The following is a 14,380-nucleotide window of genomic DNA, read 5'->3' on the forward strand; positions in this document are numbered from 1 at the left end:
TGAATGTACATATGAATAAATGATTTCATCATAATATTAATAATCACAATTGTTTTATTTCCCATTTGTTGCAACCCTAGCGTATTTTCGTGTGGCAGCGTAAGTACCTACGCTGGCGGCGGCATCGCGCGACATCAAAGGCGTTTCCTTACTGTAGGAAATAATATTGTAATACTGTGCTATCACTATCATTATTATATTATACATAGTATAAAACAAAGTCGCTTTCTCTGTCCCTATGTCCCTTTGTACGCTTAAATCTTTGAAACTACGCAACGGATTTTGATGCAGTTTCTTTTAATAGATAGTGATTCAAGAGGAAGGTTTATATGTATAATAACATCCATTAAATAGTGGAGAAGTACTGCTATTTTTGAGGTTTCTAATGTGATGTCGTAAAAAATTACCAGCCTTACTTATAAAAACTGACTGATCTGTTGCATAAACACCTCTCAGTTAAATAACTCTCAACTCCTTAAACAATGATTAAAATAATCTTAGGTACTTATAAACCTATCTCAGCAGTCTCTCATCTAAGTTACGTCAATATATGTATTTTTTTCTAGTAACATTATCGAAATAAAAACCCGCTATTCACGTAAAACTTGACTAAAAATGTACTTTTTGACAAATATGAATGGTAGACTTTATTTTGTATGACGTTTAACTGACAGGATATTGATAACTTTCAAATTTCAAACATTTGTACAGATTTGAGATTTTTGATAAATTCAAATTCAGTTTTAATTTAAAATGAGTTCAATGATCAATAAACGTTCTCGTTCGACGAATTGGAGTGAGGAGGATAAGGTACGTAATGTACACAAGAAATCTAATAGAATGTACTTATTTCCTTACATGTTTTAATGCTTATTAATAAATATATATTGCTCTTTAGAAAGTGCTTCGAAAATAATTAGTGCTCGAGCGAGCACATATTATATTAGAGAATAAGGATACGTCGACTAATACAAATACAGCAAAAAAACTTGCATGGGAAGATGTTTTGTCTTGGTTATTTTAGTTTTACTTATTCTAACAGTTTTTTGTATTTAATAAATTGTTACAGTGTAATAACATTATTATTGTATTTATATTTCAGTTATAATATCATTTCACTCCATAAAAGGGACTTAAGCCAAATACAAAATCAGTGGAGGAATTTGAAGAAAGCTAAGGCTTCGGAACACAAATTTAGAACGGCAAGAAACATGACAGGCGGGGGACCTCCGCCACCAAGTCCTCCGCCTGAAGATCAAGAGCTTATAGCAGCTCTTCCTAATGAGTTTGTGGTTGATAACAATCCTTTCGATAGCGATGCAACACATGGCCAACAGGTTTATATTTTTTACATTTTCTACTGCTATTATTCCTTAATTTGGAATATCCATTAAGGGATAATAGCGCTATGCATATATAGTTTTTTATTGTGAGATTGAGTAATTATATTTTATATATTTATAGGAAGTTACTAAGGAGTCTGCTGATGATACATTGAAATTGAATGAAAATGATGAAAGCACTGCACATGCATAGGTAATCATATTATATAATAATTTGTATAATATTTTTATCAGTTATGTTATACAAAAATATCAGTATTATAAATAAAATTTATATTATTTTAAAATAATTATTATTTTTTTATTTTTAGCCTGAATTGCCAAATTTCTCCACTGAATTGCCACGTATAAATCCTACACATCATATTTTCAAAGCTAAACCAAAAAAAACGTAAGTATGTAATGTTGAAAATAGAATTTCATGAAATTTCCTGTGCTTATTGTTCAGCTGTGATTTATGTGAAATAATGTTTAATGTTTATGTTATTTTTACAGTGGGAAATCAAATTCCAATTACGAGCATCAATTATTCCTCCTTGCAAAAAAAAGCAGGGAGGAATTAATGAAGCAACAACAAGAGTTGCATCTATTAAGAATAGAGCAAGAGAGGGAGCTTCACCTATTAAGAATAGAACAAGAGAGGGAGCTTCACGAGAAGAAGCTCCAAATACTTGCATTAGAGGAGGAATATTTAAAAAAAATAAATTTTGAAAAATAATAAAATATGGTTTTTATTGATTAAAATAAGTTTCAATATAAATGGCCCTGTTTATATTTTCGTCTTCATCTTCTATATTATCAGGGATAGTTGGATCGATTAATAATTGATTTTCAAGGCCTGAAGGATCTAGAAAAATACAAAATAAAGAATTAAAATATGCTTATTTTTTATGTATTGGCATTATTAAATATACTTTGTTTACATATTAGTTTGCACAAATACCTTGATTTAAAATAGACTCATTAAAGAGTATTGCTAAATTGTGCAAAACTGCACAAGCAACAATAGTGGTCTTGATCACTTGCAGAGACCCTCGCATTGTTTCGTTGAGTATGCGGAATCTTTGCTTCCACACCCCAAAGCAACGCTCTACAGTATTCCTCGTTCGTATGTGACTCAGGTTGTACCTTTCTTCTGCCTGTGTCCTTGGTCTTAATATTGGTGTTAGAAGATGCGAAGTACAAGGATACCCGCTATCTCCAATCAGCTTCCCATGAAATTCATTCTCCTCAAACCTCCGCTTTATTGAGCTTTCTCTATATATGCGGGAATCATGTGTACTTCCTCTCCAGTGACACACAATATCGCAGATTTTAAGGTCAGAGTCACATACTACCTGTAATTATTGTCATCAATATTATTATAAATTAGAAACACATAATAGCACACATAACAATGAAAATTTATTACTTTAAATACACTATGATCAAACTAAAATGTTATTGTACAATGTTCATACTTGAGTGTTAATGGAGTAATGTCCCTTCCTATTAACATAGTACTGTCCAGCCTCTCCACTCACTTTGCGTATCTTAATATGAGTGCAATCTATTGCACCAATGATACGCTTCATCCCGCATATTATGGCCTCAAATTTCCTAATTGCTTTGGCTTCCTCGGTTGAGTTCGACGGCATATTAATATAACGCGAACTTTTAGAAGCTAACGCAATAGCAACATTTCGGGACAAACGGGAAAGTGTCTGTTGACTCATTCTGTGAATGTCAGCACAATCTTCTTGGATCTGTAATGTAATAGATCGTTATACAGGCTTTTTTATTGTATATATCCAAAACTAGAGCACAAGTCACATCTACCTCATGCCGGCCCCAATATCAAATAACTGCCATCACTTGCAGTTCCACTGGAATACCGCCCCCTCGAGTGTCCACGCGAAGGTCATCCCGAATCAAATTAATGATTTGTTGCATGTTATTCTTTCCGAATCTATACCTCGACCGTAGTGTGGCCCTGTGGCCGCTACAAAAAATATATTGACACCATAGATTGACACTAATACCAGGTTATTTTAATTCTAGGTTGAAAAGTAGGTTTTTAATAAATAAGCACTCTCAGAACAATAGATTTATTTAATAAATGAAACGATACCATTTTAAATTTCGCGCTGTTTATGTATGATGTGCGCATGCCTTAATGCTCTAAGGCGCATGCGCAGGTTTTTATTATTTTATAATTTTAATAAAATAAATAATTCAACAATTTCAATGATGAGCCCATACGGACCTAACGGTAAAGAATACGATTTTGATAAAATTTGCCAATTTTGCTATGGATGGGGTGCTAAAGTGTAACTTTTTTATACCTAAAATTAAAAAAAAATTATTTAAAAAAAAACTAAAGGGGACCTAAAGCGTCTTATTCACGGTCAATCCCCGACGTACGTCGGCTCAAGGCCGCGGTGCTGGATGTATCCTACTGACGATCGTGCGCGCATCAAGCATGGCTAGGGTTGCCAACTTTTATTTGAAGAAATAGAGTATATCTGATTTTAAAGGAGGTAAATAAAGAGTAAATAAATATTTTTAAAAATGTATTTTTTTGTACTTTTTGCAGTAACTAAGAATTTTTCATTATTTTTAAATGAATTATATGAATCCAAACATTTCAAATCTAAATTTATATATTTCAAGAGCTCATTTTTAATTAATTTTTAATGAAGCTCGGTTTCTCTCTTCCCGCCACTTCACATTCATGACCGAAAAGACTCTTTCAGTAAATGCTAAAGTGGCGGGAACAGAGAGTATATAGCTATAATCATTTTTTTTAAACAAACAAATTCGTCAAGATATTTTTTTTTAATAAATTGCCATTTTTCTGCAGTGGACTTTTGCATAAAATCTGTGTTATTCAACAATTCGCCTTGGAGTTCTTTTAAAATAATAACTTCTGAATATAAACTGTCCATGTGTACAAGGTTGATCCAAAAGTAATGATAATTGGGATTTCCTGTGTACAAAAAAAATCATATCAATAGGCCACGTTTCCAAGTATTTACATTAATTTCTGTTGGCAACACTAATCTGCTGTACGTCCGCGCTATTCACTGTCCATCTGCACGACGTTCGCGGTGGTGGGGGTGCTTGCTGGATGAAAAGTTGGTCGTGCACATCCAGCAAGATAATAATAATAATTATTGACGTACGTCAACGCTATTCACTGTCGTTTTGCGTCGTGCATCGTGTATGACCTTGGCGGGACGTACGTCAAGATGGACCGTAAATAAGACGCTTAACGAAAAAATTGTGGGACCTTATAGGACCTAACGGAGACCTATCGATTGAGGTCATTTTTGACCCAAAATTCTATGGATGGGGTGCTAAAGTGCATTTTTTTTTATACCTAAAATTTAAAAAATTATTTAAAAAAAAACTAAAGGGGACCTAACGAAAAAATTGTGGGACCTTAAAGGACCTAACGGGGACCTAACGATCAAGGTCATTTTCGACCCAAAATTCCATTGATGGGGTGCTAAGTTTGCACTGGTAGTCAGTAATCTATATATATAATAAAACTAAGTCGATAAAATGTGCGTGCCGATAAAACTTAAAAAGGAGTCCCGACACGATAAAGGGACTTATGTGGTGTGATAGCCCTTTATCCCCCCTCGAACAAGAAAGTTCCCGTTTTAATCTAAAGGGCATGTTTTTAAAGATATAAGGGACTTTCCGACCCTTCAACTTGGAAATTAAGTGCAGTGGCGCCATCTGTTATCGAATATTTGAACTTCGGAGACTATATTACACTCCAATAGACCGACCGTATATTTTGGAGTTAAAGCGACATAATTTTAGTTATCCAAATTAATTCTCAAAGTATTAAAAAATTTAGGTTTTTAAATTTCGCGCCTTTACTACATACGCTACCGCTACAGAAGCTAGAAAGTTCCCGTTTTAATCTAAGGGCGTGTTTCTAAAGATATAAGCACAGACTAATAATAATATACTACGTATACAACAGACGGTTCACTCCATACAAAAAAATATGCACTATGAATTTACGCAATTAAAGCGCCAGTGGGGAATAAACGTACTACATGTTCGATTATATCTCTTGGTATTTTGCTTTTAACACACTAGATGGCACGTTAAACACAGACTTGATGTTCTTTTCCTTCCAGAGCCACTAGATGGCACTAATGTAAATATATGTACACGTACCTTTTATTTTCAAGTCTTTGGCGTCACACTTGACAACTGTCAACTGTCAACATTGAGGTCAACATAATATTTTGTACAGTGTTGCCAACTCAGTGGAATTTCCACTACATCTGGTGGTTTAGCTCCCCCATTTAGCGGACAAATATTGGTTTTAGTGGCTGGTGGATTTTCCTAGTGGTTTAGATGAGTTCAATTAGTGGTAAGGTACGAGTTTCAACCACTAGAAAGATTTACATAAATACTCAAAAAGAACGACTTGAACTATGTGAAACAAGGGTATGATTTTGTGTCATGTTGGTAACAGAACGAACATACGGGAATTCCCCGAAAGTTGTTTGTCTATTGCTTGAATATTTTTGATTATAGACTTTATAACTATTGATCTAAAGTATGATTCGATTCAAAAGGTTATATGTACATTGTACATTCTATATTTGTGTACAAAAACAATCTGTATAAACAATCAGTCGGTATTGGTAATGCCGCGGCCGCGCGGTAGCCTCTAGCTTGTCGTATTTTAATTAATTTTGTGAAGTAATATGGTTTTACCTTAAAAGGGTTTTACATTAAATATGCCGAAACCACACAAAAATTTCTTTCATAGAAATTTATTCTTCACATACTGAAACTCTAGAAGAAGATTCTTCTGAAGATGATCTTTAAATACATATATTGTAACAAAAATAAAAATTACTTAGTTCAAAATAGATGTTATTTACAAATAACTCGCAAAAAATTCGCCAACGGGCATTCAATATTTACATGTCTCTGGATATTTTTTAGTGTTTTTTCTGGTGGTTTTAAAGACCGATTACTTTAGTGGATTTCTGGTGGGCCACGAGGCTCCAATATGTGGGTTCGAAAAAAAAAGTTGGCAACACTGATTTTGTACCTACTCGGATTTTCAATTAGACAAAGCTGACTCACAGAGTACCTACATTATTTATTATGACTGGTATTTAGTTCAGTTTATTTCACAGAGTACTTTTATATAGTTTATTTACGAGATTCTGTCAAAACCAAAACGAGAAGCTTTGTTTGTTTTCGTTTTTCATTGTTGACTAATATTTTAAAAATAAGTGCTAAATATGATTGATGGACTGTGAGGTTATGTAGAATCTACAGGCAGAAAATAAGTTTTATATGGTAAACTGATATTTTCTCTGAACATAAATTTTTACAAACATGATTTTTAATGATTGGTTTATGTAACCCAATATAAGATTGTTTTATTACAGACTTATTGCTTACGTTCGCAATAACAAATTTGTTCAAGAGAGGAGAAGAATTAATCCATCCCAAATGTAAATACGATTCTCCACAAAAACATTGTAGACACAATAATGGATTTATGGATTATGGATTTCTACATTTGCTACTAAGAAGGATATGGGATCATGAAGGATTTCATCTGTTTTAATACCAGTAAAATGGAATGAGCGCCGTGGCCGTGACTGTGTTTGGTACATAAAGAATGACAAACATTCAACTTAAAATTATTATGAGTGCATTACGGGCAAGGGCACAATAAGTTGCCCTTTGACTAAGATGTACTTAATTTTTAGGAACACGAAAATGGATGGCGAGAATAGGTATAATCGCATACATAGTATTTATTTCTAGTCTGTTGTATAAATAATCAAAGACTACAAAATATATAATGAACTATGTCTTTAATATTAATTCTACAGTTTACAGTGTAGTGTGTAATCTATTGTATGTGTGCGTCTAGAATATATAGTCCTGTTGTTCTACAGTTTAAGCAGTTCAATACAAGCTTACAGTCGAGTCAAGTGTTTCATTAACCACCAACCATTGCATGGCAACCCTGCCAGTTTTGTAAATTGTAGTCTACCTAACCTGACTGTTGGTTTTGATTTGTATCACACAAAGAATACTATACCAAATTTCAAGAAATAAGAATTAAATATTTGATTAACTTTTACTAATATACAGGAGCTTATACATCAAACAAGACCAAAGCAGGGCTTTGGAGAAAGTGTGTATGGACAAAGACCACAATACATATTGTGCGGACAACTGCATGAAAAGCATGCAGTAAGGGACATTAAATAAATAAATAAATAAAACATATTTATTGTCAAGATCACAACACGAGATACATTTATAAACGAAGGAAAAACAAAAAGAAATAAAAAGAAAAATAATTAAATAAAAATAATCTTATTCCTAAGAACTGTAATGTGGCAGTGAGTGACCTGACAAATGGAGCCAACTCAGTATATGATGGCAAGGTGATTAATACCTCACCACCACTGATTTTCAGTGACCCCATCCCCAAGTGACTATTGGAGTTTCAGTCTAGAATTGTATATAATGATAATTTAACATGAGTATATTATGTGAAAGATATATTTCTATTAATATGATAAATACTAATAAATAAATACATCAGTTAAAACATGATATACATAATTCCGACTGTTTCTCGGAATAACATACCTACATTTACTAAGAATTGCATACAATGCCGGGTTTAATATATTGCCGGTAACATAATATTATGTATGATAATAATTCTTAAAAAAGTATTTTATACATTTCTTAAAAAGCTTCGATATTGTATACAATAATACAATTCATATTCAAATTGTTGTAAAATAGTCCCACTTTTTTAAGTTGGTTGAATACACTAAAATACTTATAAGGATCGTACCTACTAATAAAAGTAACAAAATGAATTTTTTAAAGTTCCCAGTTCTGTATAGTTCTAAAAAACACGAACCTAACCTAACCCACCCCCTTATCCAAACCAAAAAATTCTGATTACGAATTTTCGGCATATTACAAAATGCCGGCCGTTTGTAATTCGGCGGATTATACAATCCGATTGCGACATACATACCCCTCGTCCCGCGTACCTTCCAATATCTTAGATGTTTTACATTTCCGACTGTTAGGAAATGTATGGATTTCCTAGGAAATGTGTACTATAAAATAATTTATTTCACACATTTCCATGTGATTTTAGGAATTACCTACATACATTTCCTGGGAATTTTATACAATGACGGATTACATACATTTCCGTTAACATATACTTACAATGTTTATAATTATAATGATAAATAGGCAGAAAATAACGGTCTATATAATGTTATGTTATATTATAACCAGTAAATAAAATAAATATTTAATTAAAGTTTATGTGTAAACTGTAATTCGATACAAATGCAGGGTTAGAACAGGATTTTAAAATATGTCTCCGGTATTGGAAACGAAAATTATTAATATTTGTCAAACTGGTTAAATGGTGGTGGAATGTTGTTCCAACACTTATGGCTCTTTCAATTTATGCGTTTCGTATCGGACCGCTAGTCGCTACAGTGCCGAAGCTGTGCGTTTGTCGTACGGCGCACGGCCGGTCGTTTGTTTTCATACAAAATGCACGGTGCGGCAACAGCGCGGCGTCCGTACCGCGAACGCTCGACAGCAGGACGGCAATCTACAGATCACCCATATTTGGCAATCTCGCTTCACCTAATGGCCTTGTCTGTTCAAGCCGAAATGAATTAATTACCTACTGCAAAAATTAAATAATTTAGATTACCTGGAAAAGACAAGGAAAATAAACTTTAAACAAGTGTTCGACCGATTATTACCAAGTAGGTAAATAAATTAATGACAAGACAAGGTAATTAATGCTAATAATTTCCTAAAGAAAACATTTTTTTCAAAATTTTCACATAATAGGTAAGTACTAGTACCTAACTAGACTCAAAAGTTTATGATAAGTCAATGAATGATAAATAGAATATGTTTAAGTAAAATGAAGTAGTTTATTTTACAATAAATTAATCTTATAAATTACCAACTTTCATTCTACGGCTTCAACCGTGTGCCTTATTTAATCCCTGTTCCTACACCTTGAATCCTATTTATGCAACAAAATTGAGATGTCCTTTTTCAACGTAGGTATGTACCGTGTATGTATATCGAAATTTCCGTCAAAATCGGTTCAGACGCGTGCGGGAATACCTATTTTCTCGTGGTCCCACTATTTTCTATTTTGTCCTACTATGACGGAGTAACTTTCGTATTTATCTACAAAACAGAAATGATTTGATTGTTTGTTTGTTTGTATTGAATAGGATCCGAAACTACTGGATTGATTTGAAAAATTATTTCACCATTCGAAGCAAAAATTATACCTACCTGATGAACATAGGCTACTTTTTATAACGGGAAAATACTTCATTCTTATGGGAATCGATGTCGAAATATTTAATTTTAGGCGCATAAAGAAAAAAAACGCAAAGGATCATTCAAAACCTTTTCTACGGTTTAAATCTCAAAACTTTTTGGTTCATACTTCATATAAAGGTAATCTGATAGGATTATTTAGAAAATAAAACAAGATGACGTAGGTAGGTATTTAACTTTAGTTTCGATTTATTATCATTATGATGATTTCTTGATATTCTTAACGACGCGGTTAGCGCAGGGGTAAAGTAACTGCCTACTGTGCTGACGGTCCCGGGTTCGATCCCCGGTCAGGGCAAATATTTGTGTGATGAACTTGATTATTTTTTTTTTGGGTCTGGGTGTTATCTATATATGTATTTATAAAATATTAAATTATATTTATCGTCGTCTAGTACCCACAACATAAGCCTTAATTGAGATTACTGTGGGACTAGGTCGATTTGTGTAATATTGTCCTTTAATATTTATTTATAATTTATATACTTATAATTAAATGTGACTAGAAATAATATACTTACTACGGTTTAAGTATAGGTTGTATTATGTATATTATTTTGTAATGAGATCTTGCAATCAAATATTCACACAATCTCGCAAGTTTTCCGACAATTCATTTTTCGTATGAAAACGATCAATACACTAGGTACCTACCTAATATAAGCCGCTACAGGAACGCAGTTAGTAATAATTTATAACGGCTTTAACCCATTTACAATATTTTTTATAGGTACTGCAAAGGCAATGAGGTTATGTATTAAAAACGTAGTATATTATTATTAGTCTGTGGTCTGTGATATTATTATTAGTCTGTGTTAAAAACGTGAAAAGTAACGTAAAAACGTCTTAGTGCCATCTAGTATTCGTTTAGCATCGCCAAATCGGAGGAGAATAACTTGTTTATAGAAGTTTCATGAGATGGCGTTGTTTTGAATATAAACTTTTCTGTAAAATTAGTTAAAATCGAGTGAAAATTAAATTAAATAGGTAGGTTCCATTTACAAAAGTATGTAAAAAATTATAAAAAGCAATGAAATTGCAATTAAATCTAATTTTATTTTTTGCTGGTTAAAATGATACACTTAGCGGCATCTATTGGTAGACGGATGGCATTAATCGTCTTTTGTATGTAGTGAACCAGACATGATATAAGGAACTTTCCAACCCTACATAGTGGCGCCATCTGTTATCGAATATTTGAACTTCATTCAGGACAACGATTGTTTGGGTTGCATTTCCAAAAGCGTTGCGAGCAAATTTCAATAAAGTCTTAAATTTAATTTGTTGCTATAATAAAGTTATTAAATTTTGTGTATTTGTACGTCATTAGCTAACTTATATTTTGGAGTTAAAGCGACATAATTTTAGTTATCCAAATTAGTTCTCAAAACCTTAAAAAATTTAGGTTTAAAAATTTCGCGCTTTTAGTACAAATGAACTTACTACGCTATAGAACCTTTTATTATGGCGGACGATAGTGACCAGAATACTCTAGAAGGTGTGAGAGAGAAAATATTTTCAAATTTTCTCGAATATTCTAGAGCCTAGCTCTCTGAATATATAAGAGCCCGGTGTCGCTCACCAGAGTTAGTTTAATTTGAACAGCGAAACGAGCGATTTCAAAACGAAAATAAGAGAAGTTATCTGTGAGCCTTTATTTAGAAGTATCACGTGTGAGTATTTTTAATAGTGTGTTTAATTAACTCTCGATTTTGAAACGAAATAGAAATAAGTTATTTGTGGGTTTTTTTCGTGAAATTTCCCTATAATATTAACAACATGTAACCCATCAAACCCAAAACAGCTATGGGACTCTTTCAAAAGGAGTATGAGTGATGATATATTGTACCAAGTCCGACAAGCTAATCCTGAACTGACTATAGAATTCAATGACGAGATCTTCAATGAAACACTCATTCGCTTACAAGATAAATGTTTAGCAATAAATAATCAAGCCTAAGTAGAACTTGGAATGCCAGCACCACAAAGAAATGCTTTTAGTGTGCTAAACTACGAAATTATGAAGGAAAAAAGTTACAACATCAATCAACTACTTGAATACAATGCTCACAACTCTCAATGACAATAAAAAAAAAGTTTACGACGTTATAATGAGCCGGATAAATAACGATATTGGTGGAATTATTTACTTGGACGCACCAGGAGGCACCGGTAAAACGTTTCTCATAAATCTAATACTGGCGGAAATACGTGCTAAAAAACTCATCGCACTGGCACTAGCATCATCTGGCATTGCAGCCACACTTATGGAAGGAGGACGATCTGCCCATTCTGCCTTACAACTACCATTGAATATAGCCGAACAACAATTCCCGGTATGTAAAATTTCAGGAAAATCTGGACGTGGTAAATTCTAAAACAAGCTAAAATTTTCATCTGGGATGAATGCACCATGGCCCATAAAAAATTTATAGAAGCCATGGACAGAACATTACAAGAATTGCGAAAAAACTCTGAAATAATGGGAGGAGCTCTACTCATACTCTCAGGAGATTTTCGACAAACACTTCCAGTTATTCCCAAGACAACATGAGAAGACGATATCAATGCATGCTTGAAAAAATCACATCTCTGGCTACAAGTCCAAATACTGCAATTAACAAAAAACATGAGAGTTGAATTATCAAGAGATGAAACAACAGCACAATTTGCTAAAATACTTTTACAAATCGGCGAAGGTACATATCCTACTGACCAAACGACCGGCCTCATTGAACTTAACAGTGATTTCTGTAATATAGCCACTACTGAAGACGAACTAATCGACAAAATTTATCCAAATATTATTCAGAACTATACTAATGCAGAGTGGTTATTTCAAAGAGCAATTTTGGCCACTAAAAATAATATTGTTGACGATATCAATTTTAATATTCTGAAGAAAATACCTGATGAAGAGAAAATATATAAATCGATCGACACGATGGTATCTATTGAAGAAAGTGTCAACTTCCTCACTGAATTTCTAAACTCTTTACAAGTACCAGGAATGCCATTACACTGCCTTCGTCTGAAAATTGGAACTCCAATCATACTACTCAGAAATCTCAACTCCCCAAAATTATGTAATGGAACTAGAATGATCGTAAAACAGCTATCGAATAATATCATTGAAGCTGAACTTATTTCTGGAAAGACCAAAGGACAGACAGTATTTATACCTAGAATACCACTGATCTCTTCGGAATTGCCATTTCAATTTAAAAGACTGTAGTTTCCAATAAAATTAACCTTTAGTTTTACAATTAACAAAGCGCAAGGACAAACTTTAAAATATTGTGGCATTAACCTCAAAGAATCCTGCTTCTCTCACGGTCAGCTATATGTAGCTTGCTTCAAGAGTAGGAAATCCGAAAAATTTATGTATATATACTCCGGACAATAAAATGAAAAATGTTGTTTATAAACAAGTATTGTAAATAATGAGAAAACGTTTTCAATAAATTTTTTTTTTACTTTTTACGTCATAGTTTATTTTTTTATTTCGACTCTACCACGTCATCTCACATCAACTCCCGGGCGAAGCCGGGTTTTTTAGCTAGTACCTATGATAAATTTATTAAGTGATACAATCTTTGTTCACATTTTCTTTTCTTTTTCTTATTACACTGTAATATCCTAAAATAATATTGTCACTCGTTCAAATATACATATTTGTAATATGATTGTTGTAATTTCCTGTAAGTAAAGATACATAAATTATTTTATTGTCATAAGCAATTATTTTAGAATTAAGAGTTTTCAAACTTTGTATTCTTTGTTGTAAATTCAAAATAAAAATAAAATCGGTGTGAAATCTCCTCCTTTTTTTGAAGTCGGTTAAAAACAAAGCACTCAATGACAACAATACAATAAACAGCACAACCAACATTCGAGTAGGAGGAAGAGCGAGGCAGAATGAGATAAAATAAAGATGATAGACACTAATGTTTTCGAAGATAGATATTTGAATTTAAGAACGCAATATATTTTTGTTTACTTCAGTTCAGCCAATTACCGTATATTTTAATACGGCAAATAAAAATACCTGCCGTTTAGATCGTATTTTAAATGCCTATAAATACTTAAATGTGTGTATTCTTAATAAAAAAAAGTTTCTTTTAATAGAAAGGGTTTTAGGGTAAAAGCAAAGATTTTTTTTTAAATATTAAGCGCCCTATAAGACTGAAAATACACAAACTAGTGCTTTTTTGCTGTTGGTATACTGCCTTTTCGAAAATTGAGTTGGCAACACTGAACGTTATCGTCCGATAGCCACTGGGTATATCGGTGTCGGCTCCGATATCCGATATCGGACCGGACAATGTGAAAGACAGGCACATATTTCATACATTTTACTTCCCTCCGATATCGGATATCGGCTATCGGCTTCCGATATCCGATATTGGATTGGATAATGTGAAAACGCTCTAACTCGATACAGTTGTAAGTATAATATTTTAGCGGACAAAAAAGTCTGCGGACTTAAATCCCTCGTTTGCGCAGGCCATTAGATTTGAAACTTAAAACTAATTTACATATACATAATTTACTTTGGAATTACCCACGAATCATCGTTTGATTTTATAGATAATAAATCTGAAAAGCAGGGAGGCAACATAATGAAACAAATA

The 14,380-nt window shown here is 32.9% G+C and overlaps 1 long non-coding RNA gene across 2 annotated transcripts; it reads left to right on the top strand.

Annotated features, from left to right (window-relative positions):
* The first annotated feature begins 652 nt into the window (after positions 1–652).
* On the top strand, positions 653–2,066 carry LOC149487309 (uncharacterized). 2 transcript variants are annotated; one of them, XR_016315903.1, is made up of 5 exons: positions 653–810; positions 1,103–1,337; positions 1,465–1,536; positions 1,655–1,734; positions 1,839–2,066. It is a non-coding gene; the product is annotated as an uncharacterized LOC149487309 (long non-coding RNA). The 2 variants fall into 2 exon arrangements; XR_016315904.1 differs by lacking the exon at positions 653–810 and adding an exon at positions 833–1,014.
* The last annotated feature ends 12,314 nt before the right edge of the window (positions 2,067–14,380 follow it).

Source organism: Colias philodice, chromosome 7, assembly GCF_061535455.1.
Source record: "Colias philodice isolate Cphi_HAF_F1 chromosome 7, ilColPhil1 Martin Lab GWU primary, whole genome shotgun sequence".
In the NCBI taxonomy this organism is placed as follows: Eukaryota; Metazoa; Arthropoda; class Insecta; order Lepidoptera; family Pieridae; genus Colias; species Colias philodice.